This window comes from Lynx canadensis, chromosome E1 (assembly GCF_007474595.2).
Source record: "Lynx canadensis isolate LIC74 chromosome E1, mLynCan4.pri.v2, whole genome shotgun sequence".
NCBI lineage: Eukaryota > Metazoa > Chordata > Mammalia > Carnivora > Felidae > Lynx > Lynx canadensis.
The window spans coordinates 50,380,118-50,394,533 of record NC_044316.2 but is presented as its reverse complement, the minus strand read 5'-3'; positions in this window follow the sequence as shown (position 1 = coordinate 50,394,533).

Here is a 14,416-nt window from a genome sequence, read left to right as displayed (position 1 = left end):
AAGTACCCTAGTGCTTTCCTAGAATGCTTCTTTCTGTCAGAAATTCCCAGATAAGCTGACTATTCAAATACAACTGTATAATGTATGCATTATTAGTTTAAACTGAAGGGGAGGGAAGAGTGGTTACAGGTAATAATTATTGCCAACTTTTGCTAAGTACCGTTTATCAGCTACTACTTAAGTTCCTTACATACATTAACTACATGACCTCTAAAATGACCCTTTAATGTAGCTACTATTGTTAGCCTTGTTTTACATATAGGGAGACTGAGGCATAGAGGAATTAATTACATTGCTAAAAGCCATAAAACCAGCAAATGAAAGAAGAGATTTGAACCCATATATATTCCTGTAGCCTATATTTTTAACCATTATGCCGCATGGCCTCCCAACGTGACTCTATAAGGAATTACTAAAGGAGTTTGTAAAAGTTCTTGGGTAATTTCAGGGTCTATAGTTATTTTTGGATGGGGCGAGGGTGTGTGGGATTTATGTGGTGACGTGTGAAGTGTATAAGAACTGTAAATTAGAAGGGGACACAAAGGCTCTGTCAGCCCAGATGAAGGAGATTTATAGGGAGTAGCTAAGGAAATAAAAGTTTTAAAAATATTCACACGGACTCCAATGACACAGCTTTATTCTTTACACATGTGTCCCTGGAAGGTACTTTACCAATGTTACATTCAAAGGATATTGAGGATCCAGAATGCATCCAGGAGAAAGGAAAAAAGTGCCTGAAGTGATAGAAAGTGAAGTCCTAGGAATAAAAGCTGGAGAGAACTGTTCAATGGATAGTAATTACTAGCTGGGTCCATGGTCCTGCCCTCTGTGCAGTGGTGAAAATCAAGATGAAAATTTTGTTTTGTTTAGTTTTGTTAATTTCCAAAAAAAAAAAAGTTTATTTATTTTCTTTGAGAAAGAGACAGAGCACGAGTGGGGGAGGGGCAGAGAGAGAGGGAGACACAGAGTCCGAAGCAGGCTCCAGGCTCTGAGATGTCGGGACAGAGCCCGACATGGGGCTCGAACCCACGAACCGTGAGATCATGACCTGAGCTGAAGTTGGATGCTTAACCGACTGAGCCACCCAGGTGCCCCAAAGAAGAAATTTTTGAAACACAGTCCTTCTGAGATGCTGCCTGTTATGGAATAAGGGAGATGAGACCTGGGACAAATACTTATAGTATGATACAGGGGTTATACAGACAAAAAGGAACAAATGGTATGAAACATATATGGCCCCCCCAACTTGTGCCAAACACTGTCCACAGACTCACCTCACTTGATTCCCGCGAGTGGCCATCGTCATAGCTAAGGAGACAGACAAATGCTCTGAGTTATGAAACGGTGTACTATGATGTAACACTGATAACTTTGATTCAAACCCCAAATCTGCCTCACCCCAAAGCTCAAATGCTTCTTAGCCACTCCCTCACTCCTTTGGAAAAGAGAAGAAAACTGGAAAATAATGACTCTTTTCAAATAAATGAAGAGTTCTTACAAGAGGTCCATAGCATGGATGGTTCAACCGGGGAGATTGCAGATGAATGTACTGAGAATCTTTGTATTAGATGAAAAATGCTCTATAAAGAGAAGAAGGCTCATTCTAAGAAAGCATATGTAGGGCTAATATGTGTGTGGTTTTATCTAGTAGACTCATATTCCTTGTTAAAATATTGACCTATGTCCAAGTCCAAATTGTTTCCTACATAGCTACTGTCCGGGCCCCCCAAATAGCTCACAATGCCATGGGCTTATCCCCAACTCCCTCCCCATTACCCAGCAAAACATGGTCGTAGGATGGAGAACAACATTGGCCCTCCAGAATCCTTCTTCAGAGCAATGGCTGTCCGTTCTGGTCAGTTGGCCCCCATGCCAAACCAACTGTTGTCATTGGAATACAAGTCCCATATATAACCATCCAACCTCAGATGCTCAGGCAGACACCTGTATCATGTTCTCTCTCCAGGTCCCTTTCACGTCTGTAAACATTATTTTATTTTTTTTTTAATTTTTTTTTTCAACGTTTATTTATTTTTGGGACAGAGAGAGACAGAGCATGAACGGGGGAGGGGCAGAGAGAGAGGGAGACACAGAATGGGAAACAGGCTCCAGGCTCTGAGCCATCAGCCCAGAGCCTGACGCGGGGCTCGAACTCACGGACCGCGAGATCGTGACCTGGCTGAAGTCGGACGCTTAACCGACTGCGCCACCCAGGCGCCCCTGTAAACATTATTTTATGCGCTCAGTAAGGTATTTATAAGTTTGAATTTCCATCAGGTGCTGAATTAAAGCCAGAGAGGTTGTTTTTTAAAAAGTGGGTTTTTATATCCTCATTTCGTTCTCCTTTTCATTATCAGCAGGCCTAAAAGAATAGTCGTTATATGGATCCTAATCTTAGGAATCCCAAACTTCACCATAATAGTGTCATATATCACTGCCATCTATGTAGCCTGTAAGAATTCACTCTGTAAAGCTTGAAATATTACAGTTGTAATTTGAAATGTATAAAAAAAAACCCTCAAACTGATACATAAAGACAATAAATAGAAACAATGCCAACAAACACAGATGAGCATTTTAACACACACAGTAAAAAGTACCAAACACCACATAATTAGGCTTCCCAATCTTTATTGTAATCCAGTAATAAGGGGAAAGGGTGGGTGGCATTGACCTCTGGATTCCTCAATAAATATTCCACTAATGATGATTTTCCTCATTAAACTACACCCCATATATGGGGATATGAGGAAGAAAAGATTAGTCTAAGTAGGTGGCATGACCAGAAGCAGCCAGTGCAATCCCATAGGGGTTAATTTGTTCATCTGTCTTTCCTCTAAGGCCAGGAATCTTTTTTGAAACTCATAAAAGATAAATATTCCCAGAGAGATTGTGGACAAGAACAGCAAGTTGGCACAGTGGAGCAAACATTTTAACCATCTTGCAGCTAGGACTTCTGGAGACTCCAGAAAGTCTATTGCTATGTGTTTGTATGTTGATGCAAACACACAGCACAGAGTTGGGATACACAGTGTTTGTTGAGGTTAAGAAAAGCCAGTGGAAATAAACGCATACGAACTGAGGCTTTAGGCAAACTTGCTATCTTTCTCACACAGGGGAAAACAGCACTTCCAAATTTCCAACGCATTCCTGTGCCCACATCACTATTTACTTACAATAATTTTCAGCCGTAAATTTTAGCTTGCTTTTATGGTACCATTTATAATGGGTCACTTATATTACCTCTCGTTCAGCTCCCATCCCTACCCCTCTCCCCTTTGCAAGAGTGGAAATAAAGAATTGAATTAATCGAAGCGAAAACAGAAGTACATAAAATAGAAATCTGAATGGCTGCTCTGGTGTCCCCAGCACATTATACACTTTGCCTTCTCTTACACAGCGCAGAATGTCACATATCCAACTTTTGATTCTCTGTATCTCTGCCCAGTGTGGTGGAAACTATCGTTTGGAAGTGACTCATGTCTTCTGCTTTCATAAGCTGTTTCGTGGTCCTTTCTAGGAGAGCAGAGCTAACCCATATCCCCCCGACAGCCTCAGTCGCATGCAGGCTGAGCCATCTTTGACATAGTGCTACCTTCTGCTGACAATATGTGGTCCAAAATTGTCTCAGATGAATACAGGGTTTAAAAACTCCCAGTTGTTATAGTTCTTGATTTTAAAAAAGTGTCTATTTATTTATTTTGAGAGAGAGAGAGAGAGAGAGAGAGAGAGAATCCTTAGTACACTCCATGCCATTAGTGCTGAGCCAGACATGGGGCTCGATACCACGAACTGTGAAATCATAACCTGAGCCGAAATCAAGAGTCGACACTTAACTGACTAAGCCACCCAGGCCCCCCCTTATAGTTCTTGATTTTAACCTTGAATTTAAATTATACATGAACTGGGTGATCTTGTCAAGTTATAGAATCTATTTCTTCATTTGCAACAGCATGATCTAGCTATTTTTTTCAAGTTAACGTGAGGATTAATTGAAATTATTCTTGGCATAGAGTCTATCTAGCACAATGCACGGTTCATGGTCATACTCAATAACCGTGTCTGGTACTAGTGTTATTGTGCTAAAAACAACAAATACAACAATACAGGTTGATATCCCATTGCCAACATAACTTCTCAGTAAAAAAAGAGGCAAAGAATTCAGAGGTCAAGTTACAAAGTAAGGTAGATACCAACTCTTCCATTTTGGGGATGAGCAAATTGAGGCTGTAGAAAAAATAAATAGTGATCTTGATGTCTTTAATCTTTCAACTCTCATGCAGCCAAAATGATCCACTGTATTCTAAACACCACTGAGCAATCTGCATGAAATGCTACATTATGAAGCTATGCTTGGCTGTTTATGAAATGTCTATATCATATTTCTCAAAGCCACGAAGTCCTGGCTGGTATGAGCTCAAAGAAATCATGTTCATTCCTAAAGCTCACGTTAATTTTATCTAGAATAAGCCATATTTCAATAAGGAAAGGCAAGATCTGATGGCAAAAAAAAAAATAAGACAAATTTTAGTTATTCAAAATTTAAATTATTTTAAAGCAAAATTTTAAATGTTAATATATTTACTGTTTTGTATTTCACGGACAAGCTTTCATGTCACTGAGAAATCTATATAGGCCAATATCAGAGTCTCAAATCTTTGCTGAACTCATTCAAAGACTACCAGTTACCATATGCCTTCGCAACAGTAGCAAGGAAAGTCATTTCTTTGGAACACACACTCACACCCACTCACACAAATCCCACACACATGCACACACATGTGTACACACCCTCATGCATACTCACACACATACTCACTTATATTCATTAATACCCACACACACACTCACACACAATGATACACATTCACATAGCCATTATGTGTTGATTATCCAAAAGCTACTAAAAAACTTGAACCAAATCTATGGTCATGTCTAGAATTATAAAACCTTTTGGTGTCCATTCTCATCTGAGTTAATGTTACCCTTGGCCTTAGCATCATACTTGACTTTTTCACCTGATTTGCCCTAGAAGTTGTTTTTCTTTTTTATTATGCATAGTTTTGTAAACTTCCTAAGACAGTTTGGTCAGAAGGCACTTCACTCTTGGTGTCCTGGAGAGACCCCTTAATTGGGAGTCATAGACAGCACTGCCTGTCTTGGCTAACCTATTTTGTTGAGTTGATTTATCTATTTTGAGAGACAGAGAAGTAGGGGAGGGGCAGAGAGAGAGAGAGAGAGAGAAAGAGAGAGAGAAAGAGAGAGAGAAAGAATCCTAAGCAGGCTTCCCACTGTCAGTGCAGAGATCGATGGGGGGCTCAAACTCATGAACCACGAGATTATGACCTGAGCCGAAGTCAAATACTTAACCAACTGAGCACCCAGGTGCCTCACATCTTCCCTAATTTAAAGTTAGGGGTTTCCCATTTCCAGTGTTTTCTCCTTCCAACTGCCTAGTTGTTCAGAGAATCCCTTCCTTTGTTCAACAAACTGCCTTTCAAATTGGTCCTAACCTATGGAACAAAAGTATAAAACCGGTCCTTGCCAATACATTATAATGAAACAGTTTAATTTTGGGGAAAATGCTGTGTTTGAAGAGGAGTTATATTTGACTATGTTTTTTTTTAAATATGTGTGGTCCATCAGGACCTCAGCAGCCCAGATCCAATGGCCTGCTTCCCTCTGTGGGGGCTAGGACTATAGCCTTACCATCTGACCCTCTCCCTGGAGAAGCCTAAGATGACAGGACCCATTCTGTTTCTTGCCAGTGGTGTGGCACGTGAAGAGACCTGCCCTTGGAATCACTATTCCCCTCTTAAAAGGACAAGTCAAGATCCAGTTTGTAGGAGACCCTGGGGCTTGCAGAACAATGTCTGCCTTCCCTCCCCACTACCATCATATGCCTATCTGGCTTAGAGTCCAGGCAAGAGGTGCCTGGGTGGCTCAGTTGGTTAAGCATCTGACTCTTGGTTTTGGCTCATCTTGGTTATGGCCATCTTGAGATCCAGCTCAGCGTCTATGCTGACAGTGCAGAGCCTGCTTAGGATTCTCTCTCTCCTTCTCTTTCTGCCCTTCCCCCACTCATTCTCTCTCTCTCTCTCTCTCTCTCTCTCTCTCTCTCTCTCTCTCTCCCTCTCTCTCTCAAAACAAACAAACTTGAAAAGAAAAGAGTCCAGGCTAAGAAGCCCCACTCCCTCCCCACTCAGGACACACCTCTTTTCCTGGGACAGTGGAAAAAAGGAAGCAGCATGAATCCTGTCTTTTGTACTGGAAATCTGTTGTCTCTGCATAAAAGCCCATTCGTGTAGCATGAAAGAAACCTAACTGATCCACTTTCAGAACCTGAAAAAAAAATTTTTTTTTAAAAATCAAAAAACAAACAAACAGAAAAAGCCATTTGTCTTTGATCCAATTAGCACATCCACTGACCAGCTAAGCAAACTCAACTCACCAGGACATTCTAGACTGTTGTTTCCAAGATGAGTGATCCTCCCGTTAAGCTCTCTTAAGTTCCTTCCAGGTCTATTTAAGAATCTGTAATTGTATCCCAGTATCCTGCTTCTAAGCCAGGACTTTAGCTCATGGGTAAGGACAAAAATAATTTTTGTAGAGAACATGCCACGTGCAGCCCTCATCTCAGGAAAGACAAGGGATCTTCCTATTTGAGGTAAAGTGTCACTTGCTGATGTCTCAATAAATATTCACTGTCAAAAATTACGGTGCGAGGGATTTAAGACAAACCTTGTGGGTGGCTCCCTGCATACTTCTGGGTGAGGGTCTGGGCTCCTTGAGATGTGTTCTCTGTCTTTTCAGATATGGCTTGAGCCTAAGTCTGCACATAACCAAATAAAGGAAGTGATGGCTTCCAGAGACTTCTTCCATCTCTGTAACTCATGTTCCTCTACCATTGCTTCTTTATTTTTCCCCTTTCCATTAAAATAAAAACATTGCTTTATTTTCACTTAAATATAATTGCTCTAAAGGAAGACTCTGCGAATGTATGGTGTGCTCTGGGATGGAGGCATCTAAGTTTGTTTGACAGCTATTTTAAATATTTCACTCATGGTGGGGGGAGGGGTGGAGTTGAAGATCTGCTTCTTACTGGGTGGGCGCCCAAAGTAAAGGACCATATAGATTATTCTTCACAAAAGATTGAGGAGTATACCTATTGATGAACGTTCGGAAAGCATCGAGTGAGCCTTACGAGGGTTAAAAATGGGAGTTGGAAGGACACGTGAAACAAGATGATTCCTTTATCCAAGGTCATTGACTAAGGGCTGTCCCCTTCTTTTTTTTTAATTTTTTTTAACGTTTATTTATTTTTGAGACAGAGAGAGACAGAGCATGAACGGGGGAGGGTCAGAGAAACAGAGGGAGGCACAGAATCCAAAACAGGCTCCAGGCTCTGAGCTGTCAGCACAGAGACCAACACGGGGCTTGAATTCACCAACGTGAGATCATGACCTGAGCCGAAGTCAGACGCTTAACCGACTGAGCCACCCAGGCGCCCCTAATTTTTTTTAAATTTTTATTCATTTTTGAGAAAGAGAGAGACAGAGCGTGAGCTGGAGAGGGACAGAGAAAGACACACAGAATATGAAACAGGCTTCAGGCTCTGAGCTGTCAGCACAGAGCCTGGCGCAGGACTCGAGCCCATGAACTGCAAGATCATGACCTGAGCCAAGGTCGGTTGCTTAACCAAATGAGCCACCCAGGCACCCCAGGGCTGTCCCCTTCTTTAGCAGCCCTCCCGCTTCCTTTTGCTTATAAAACTTAAAGCTAAAGATGAGTTAAGAGACTTGGAAAGAGACATGAAAGCATATACTCTATAAAGACAATGTTTGCTCAGTGGCTGGTGATATTTTCCCAAGGTTAACAGGTCTTTTCACACATATTAGAACAAGTTTCACGTTTCTAAAAGGCTGCAGCTTTTGAGTATTAGAATGGCACTGCCCTTTCAAGGCTGTGACATCTCGTACCAGCCCATACTTGTCTCCTGCTTTGTCTGATTAACTGGCCAGCAGAGTGGAACACACTGGGTGGGAGTAAAGTATGACTGAGAGCCTGAATTGTGGAGCACAAGGAGAATAGTTAGTCCCTGGGACTTGCTCATAGGTGTGTCTATCACTTAATTCCCAAACCCCACCTTAATCCTTAAGGGAACTGGGAGAACTGCTCTGTACTTCTGGGAACAAATACAGTAAATGGAAGTCAGTCAGTCCCCACCCTGGCAACCTTACCGTAATGACACAGATTTGACATGAAATCTGTTTCCGTTCAGGTTCATGAATGACAAAGTAAAGTGTTAAGTAGGTCTATGCATTTTTTTTTTAGAGCAGGAGTTCCCATGAGTGCCTGTTACAGGATGCCGTGGACACTTTGGTCCCTCCCTTCTGAATTCCCTTATCATCTCTTTGAATCTCGCAGCACCTCTTACTTCTTACACGTATATTTTTTTTTTTTAATTTTTTTTTTCAACGTTTATTTATTTTTGGGACAGAGAGAGACAGAGCATGAACGGGGGAGGGGCAGAGAGAGAGGGAGACACAGAATCGGAAACAGGCTCCAGGCTCCGAGCCATCAGCCCAGACAGAGCCTGATGCGGGGCTCGAACTCACGGACCGCGAAATCGTGACCTGGCTGAAGTCGGACGCTTAACCGACTGCGCCACCCAGGCGCCCCACACGTAGATTTTTTAATAAATGTGAATTAAATTCATTGAATTTTGAAAATATTAAGCATAGAAGTCACTGGGATCGCCACACACCACACATGGGAGTTAATGATTTTGAGCAAGGAGTTCAGAAACTACAACTCACGGACCAACTCCAGTCCATCTGCTGTTGTTATATGTCTCGTGAGTGAAGAATGTTTTAACTTTTTAAAAAATTTTTTTAATGTTTATTTTATTTTTGAGAGAGAGAGAGACAGAGCTCGAGAGGGGAAGGGCCAGAGAGAGAGGGAGACACAGAATCTAAAGCAGGCTCCAGGCTCTGAGCTGTCAGCACAGAGCCCGATGTGGGGCTCGAACCCACGAACCCGAAGATCATGACCTGAGCCGACATCGGACACTTAACCAACTGAGCCATCCAGGCGCCCCAGAATGTTTTAACTTTTTAAAATAATTTTTTTAATCAAAAGAATGAGACTATTTCTTAATCTGCAAAAATTATGTGAACTTCAAATACCAACGTGTATAAATACATTGTTTATCAGCACAGTGTCCGTTCGTTTGTTTATGGATTTTCTGAGGCTGCTTATCTGCTGCAACAGTAGATTTGAGTAGCAGCAATGGGGACCAAATGGCCCATGATGTCTGAAATGTTTACTGTCTTGCCTTTTACAGAACAGGTGTGCCAGCGACTGGTCTAGAGTTTCACCTTTATTTAACCATCTATCATTAATATCTCTCAAAATCAAGGGAGTCCAAGAACTGTAGGATTCATAGAATTTAACATCATAACTTGCCTCAACTGCAAGATTTTTTTTATATTTTTCAGATACCTCTAGAGAAAAGTGGAGCTTTGCCTTCAGAAATGTATTTTGGGGCTCCTGGGTGGCTCAGTCGGTTAAGCCTCTGACTTTGACTCAGGCATGATCTTGCAGTTTGTGAGTTCGAGCCCCGCATTGGGCTCTGTGCTGACAGCTCACAGCCTGGAGCCTGCTTTGGAATCTGTGTCTCCCTCTCTTCATTCCTCTCCCCTCCTTGTGCTTTGTCTCTCAAAAAGTGAATAAACGTTTAAAAAAAAAGTTTTAAAAAGAAATGTATTGTGCCAAAGGAGATATAGGACTTAAGAACATATGGACACCTTGATGGCTCAGTCGTTTGAGCATTCAACTCTTGGCTTCAGCTCAGGTCATAATCTTGTGCTTCATGGGTTCCAGCCCTGCATTGGGCTCTGTGCTGCTGGTGTGGAGCCTGCTTGGGATTCTTTCTCTCTCTCCCTCTCTCTCTCTCTCTCTGTCTGCTCCTCCCCTGCTCTCTCTCTCTATCAAAATAAATAAATAAACTTAATTGTTTTTTTAATTTTAAGAACATATATTACCACCTTTAGATGACAAGGAATCCAATAGAAAATCAATAATATGAATATTCTGTAGTCAGAATGTGTTTGCTCTGAAAAATCTGAGTGAAGTCTTCCTCAGTTGAAGGCCCTAAAGGTACGAACACACATATGTCCCCTTACAGTATATGCATTCCCCTGAAAAACTTGTGCTTAAAATCATTAACAGTGAGTTGAATCACTTCCACACAAGGAACAATTGATGTATTTGGTTTTTCTCTATTTTTTTTCATATTATATACAGTATTAGTTATTTCATGTTGCTTTACAGATCATCATAAACTTAGCAACTTGAAACAACACACATTTATTATGTCACCGTTTCTGTGGATCGGGGGTTCCTGCAGAGCTTAGTTGGGTCATCTGCTTCAGGGTCTCAGAAGCCACCATCAAAGCGCTGGCCGGGGCTGCAGTCTTATCTCAAGGTTCGGGTGGGGAAGGATTGGCTTCTTTGCACATGTGATTGTTGGCCAAATTAAATTCCTTGGGACCCATTAGCCTGGGGGCCTCAATTTCTTATAGACTACTGGCCAGAAGTTACAATCACTTCCTTGTTATGTGGTCCATTTCTTAGAGAAGCTACAATCACTTCCTGGTTACGTGGTCCATTTCTTAGAGAAGCTACAATCACTTCCTGGTTACGTGGTCCATTTCTTAGAGAAACTACAATCACTTCCTGGTTACGTGGTCCTTTCTGTACAGAAGCTGACAGCACAGCAGTCTGCTTTCTCAAGCTAGCGGTGGGGAGGGTCTTCCAACTAGACATGTTTTCTCCTGTAATGTAATTATGGGAGTGACATTTCATCATCCTTCCCACGTTCTGTTAGTTCATGCAGTGACAGCTTTTGCCCATATTTCAAGGGAGAGGGGTACACAGGGTACAGATACTGGGAACTGGAGCAACTGGGGGCCATCTCAGCCATGGTCCATGACAAACCATTATAGTCTTGTTTCTACAGACTGACCAGGAATGTCTTCAAAGAGAGGTATGCAAATGGGAGACTTATGAGAGAAAGGGCCCAAAGAGATCTATGCATCTTCGTGTTCACTTTGGTAACTTTTTTTTTCAATGTTTAATGATTTAAAAAAACCCAAAAACCAAAAACCAACCAAACAAAAAAAAACCCTTCTCTTATATTGTTGAAGCTTGCCTGGCTGACCTGAATTTGACCTCCTTAGTTTTCTCTGCCCACCACTGGACATCCCTCTCTCCCATACTAATGCTGACTGACAAACAGCAGCCCTTCTGGCTCTCTCACCATAGTCGGACTCCCTTAAGGTCAGAGACTTCTGCTTGATCACTGCAGTGCTACGTGGTACAAAATAGACTCTCAGTAAGGGCTTCCTGAGTGTGTAAATGCATGAACGAATCAATGATTCAAACTTCACATGACTTTTCCCCTTTGATTCAACTCTTACAATAACCTGGTATGACACAAATAGTAATTTCTTCATATATTTATTTCATATATTCTTCATGTAAATTGATATGTCTTTTTCCCCAAACATTGCATACTTAAAACATAGAGCATCCATAGGTTTCTCAAGGCCAGAATTTAAAACCAGTGTTTTTAATTTAAATTCCTCATTTTTCCTCTTAGAGCTGCAACATGATTCTTGACCTTGTCTTTGAAATGTTGACCAACTGACCTTGATTCTAAGGACAATGTATGCCAAAGCACATGTCCTCCCCTAAAGTGTGGTATAAAGCAGCAGGCAGGGCCACAGGGCATCAGGCCAGAGAGTTCTTTGATGGAGGTGGAGGGTGGGAAGGGTGGACGTACTTTTTTTTTACTTTTTATTTTTATTTTTTTTTAGTCAGAATCCAGAATGTTCTGAAATGTACTAAAAATAAATTTATTTAGGCAGCCCCTTTGCTGGGATAAGGAATGCTGTTTTTTTTTTTTTTTTTTTTTTTTTTTTTTTTTAAAGAACTTGGGAGGAATGTTTTGGTGAACTTGTATACCGTACCATAAATATTTTTGCTAAAATTATAGAATTGTCTGTTTCCTTTCAAATTGCATCAGGACCCAGGCAAGAGCGATGAGTTTTTAATGTGGAAATTTCGTGCACACGTTTCAGCTTCTTCCTTTTCTTCTTCAACTTTGCCAAGTCTCATTTCTGTTTAGTAAAGATTGATTTATTGGTGCCTTTTTGGCCTACCTGATGTGTTATGCAATTTCTCAGCAAATGCAGGGACACAACCATCAGTTTGCAAACTTGTTTAGTTGTAGCCAAAAAGAGGTTTATTAGGATTCAGTCTGATTTATTTACTATGCTAAACGGTTTTTGCATGGCCTAAAGGCTGATCTTCTCTTTGCCTCCATTATTTCTTCAAAATAAAAGAAAAGAGAGAGAGAGAGAGAAAGAAAGAGAGAAAAGAAAAAGAAAAAATTCAGTCAGACACAGTGAAACATGTTCTGTTCCTCAGGGTACAGAGAAAAGATTCTCTGCTCTGCTGCTGTTCGGAAAATGATAGAAATTGTTGCTTTGGATGGCCTTAGAGAAGAAACTCCGGAAGCTTGATTTGTTTCCCCCCCCAATAAAACATCAGTGAGGCAGAAAAGAGAACCCAACAGGATAATCTGTGAAAGTGAATATGCTCCTCTTGGTGACCGTAAATGGCAGAGGAAGGTGTCAAGAGGCACTGTTGCTTTTAAGTGGAAAACGCAGTGACCAGGGTCACCATGCCTGGCCACCACACTGTGGTTTACCCTCTGTGGAGATGCTTCAGATGTGGTTTCAATCCCATTGAGTGTAATTGACATGAATGTTTGTTGGGTGAACGGCCCCATAATACATCCAGCCTCTCCTTCTCTCTGGGCATCGCCAAGAATGGGCTTCAGTTCAGCACAGAATGAGTTTGCTCCAAGTTCTCATCAAACATAATTTCCACTTGTTTTCAAACTGATAAATCCTGAAAGGAGCCTGTGCTGTTCACTTTGGTTTCCTGAGATGACTGTTCAGCTACATATGTCTTTGCTTTGCATCTGCACAACTCGAGCTGGATTTATCATCCAAAGTATCATCTCATGTTCAATAGCACATGTTTGAGTGAGTCAGGAACCTCCTCATACTGTTGAGCAAGAAGGAATTTTAAGTTATTGAATCATGAAAATGGGTAAAGCCCCTCAGGGATGGCTGCTATGGGCTGAATTATGTACCCCCCTACCCCAAATTCATATGTTGAGGCCTACCTTCAGTATGTCTGAATGTGACTGTATTTGGATACAGGGTCTTTAAAGAAGTAATTAAGGTTAAATGAGATCACTGAAGTGAGCCCTAATCCAACATGACTCCTGTACTTATAAGAAGAAGAGATTAGGACACAGAAAACACAGACCAAGGGATGACCATGTGAGGACACAGAGAGAAGATGGCCATCTACAAGCCAATGAGACAGGTCTTGGAGGAAACCAATTCTCCAACACCTTGATCTTGGACTTCCAGTCCCCAGAACTGTGGGAAAATGAATTTCTGTTCTTTAAGTCACCCAGTCTGTAGTAATTTGTTACGGAAACACCAGCAAACTAATACAGGGAGTTTCTCTTCTAGTGAAGTCACCCTCTTCAGGCAAAATTACTCTTTCTGGGTGGAATTCAAGCTAGATATCAGCTGATGTGGCACGTGGCTTCTCTTTTCTATGGCATGGTTTATTTGTGCAAGTGATTTGATATGTTAACTCACATGGTTTCCCTTGACTCTCTGTATTTATCCCGGCATTAGGACTGTGTACTGACTCCTCTATGGGTATAAGAAAACGTCACAGGAGGTCTAGAGGACAATTTTCTTTGAGGAGATTATATTGATGAAAATAAGAACAATTTGGATGTAAAAGAACCATTGTTTTACTGCCTACGTTGATAGGCTTAAATCACATTACTTAAAAGCCCTTTCTCTTCAGTGAAGAGGACTATTTAATACAGTAGAAAAAGCATTAAACTGGAAGCAGGCAATACATGTGAAATGGCTTCAAACTTATGAAGGTCACAAAGTGCTACACGTGAGTGTAGTCTGATCTTTGGAATTCACCTTGAGTCATAAGTGGGGCTGGTCTTAGCCACTGCCATTTTTCAGCTAACGAGACAAAGACTCAAAGAATTTAAGAGATTTGCAAATAAAGTACTTAAACACCAAATTCAGGAATTCTGATCTGGAAGTGTATCCATTTTCTATTCCTCCACACTGAACCCTGTAGATTTAGTACATTCAATGAGGAAATGAGTGAAAAGCATATATCATGTATCTGTCACATCGAAAAAGTCAGCAATGTTACATGAGATTAATATTGATATGGTAGCCCAAACCTCAATTAGGAAGCAAGATATGTGTAAATGATTGGTCAGTTTTAG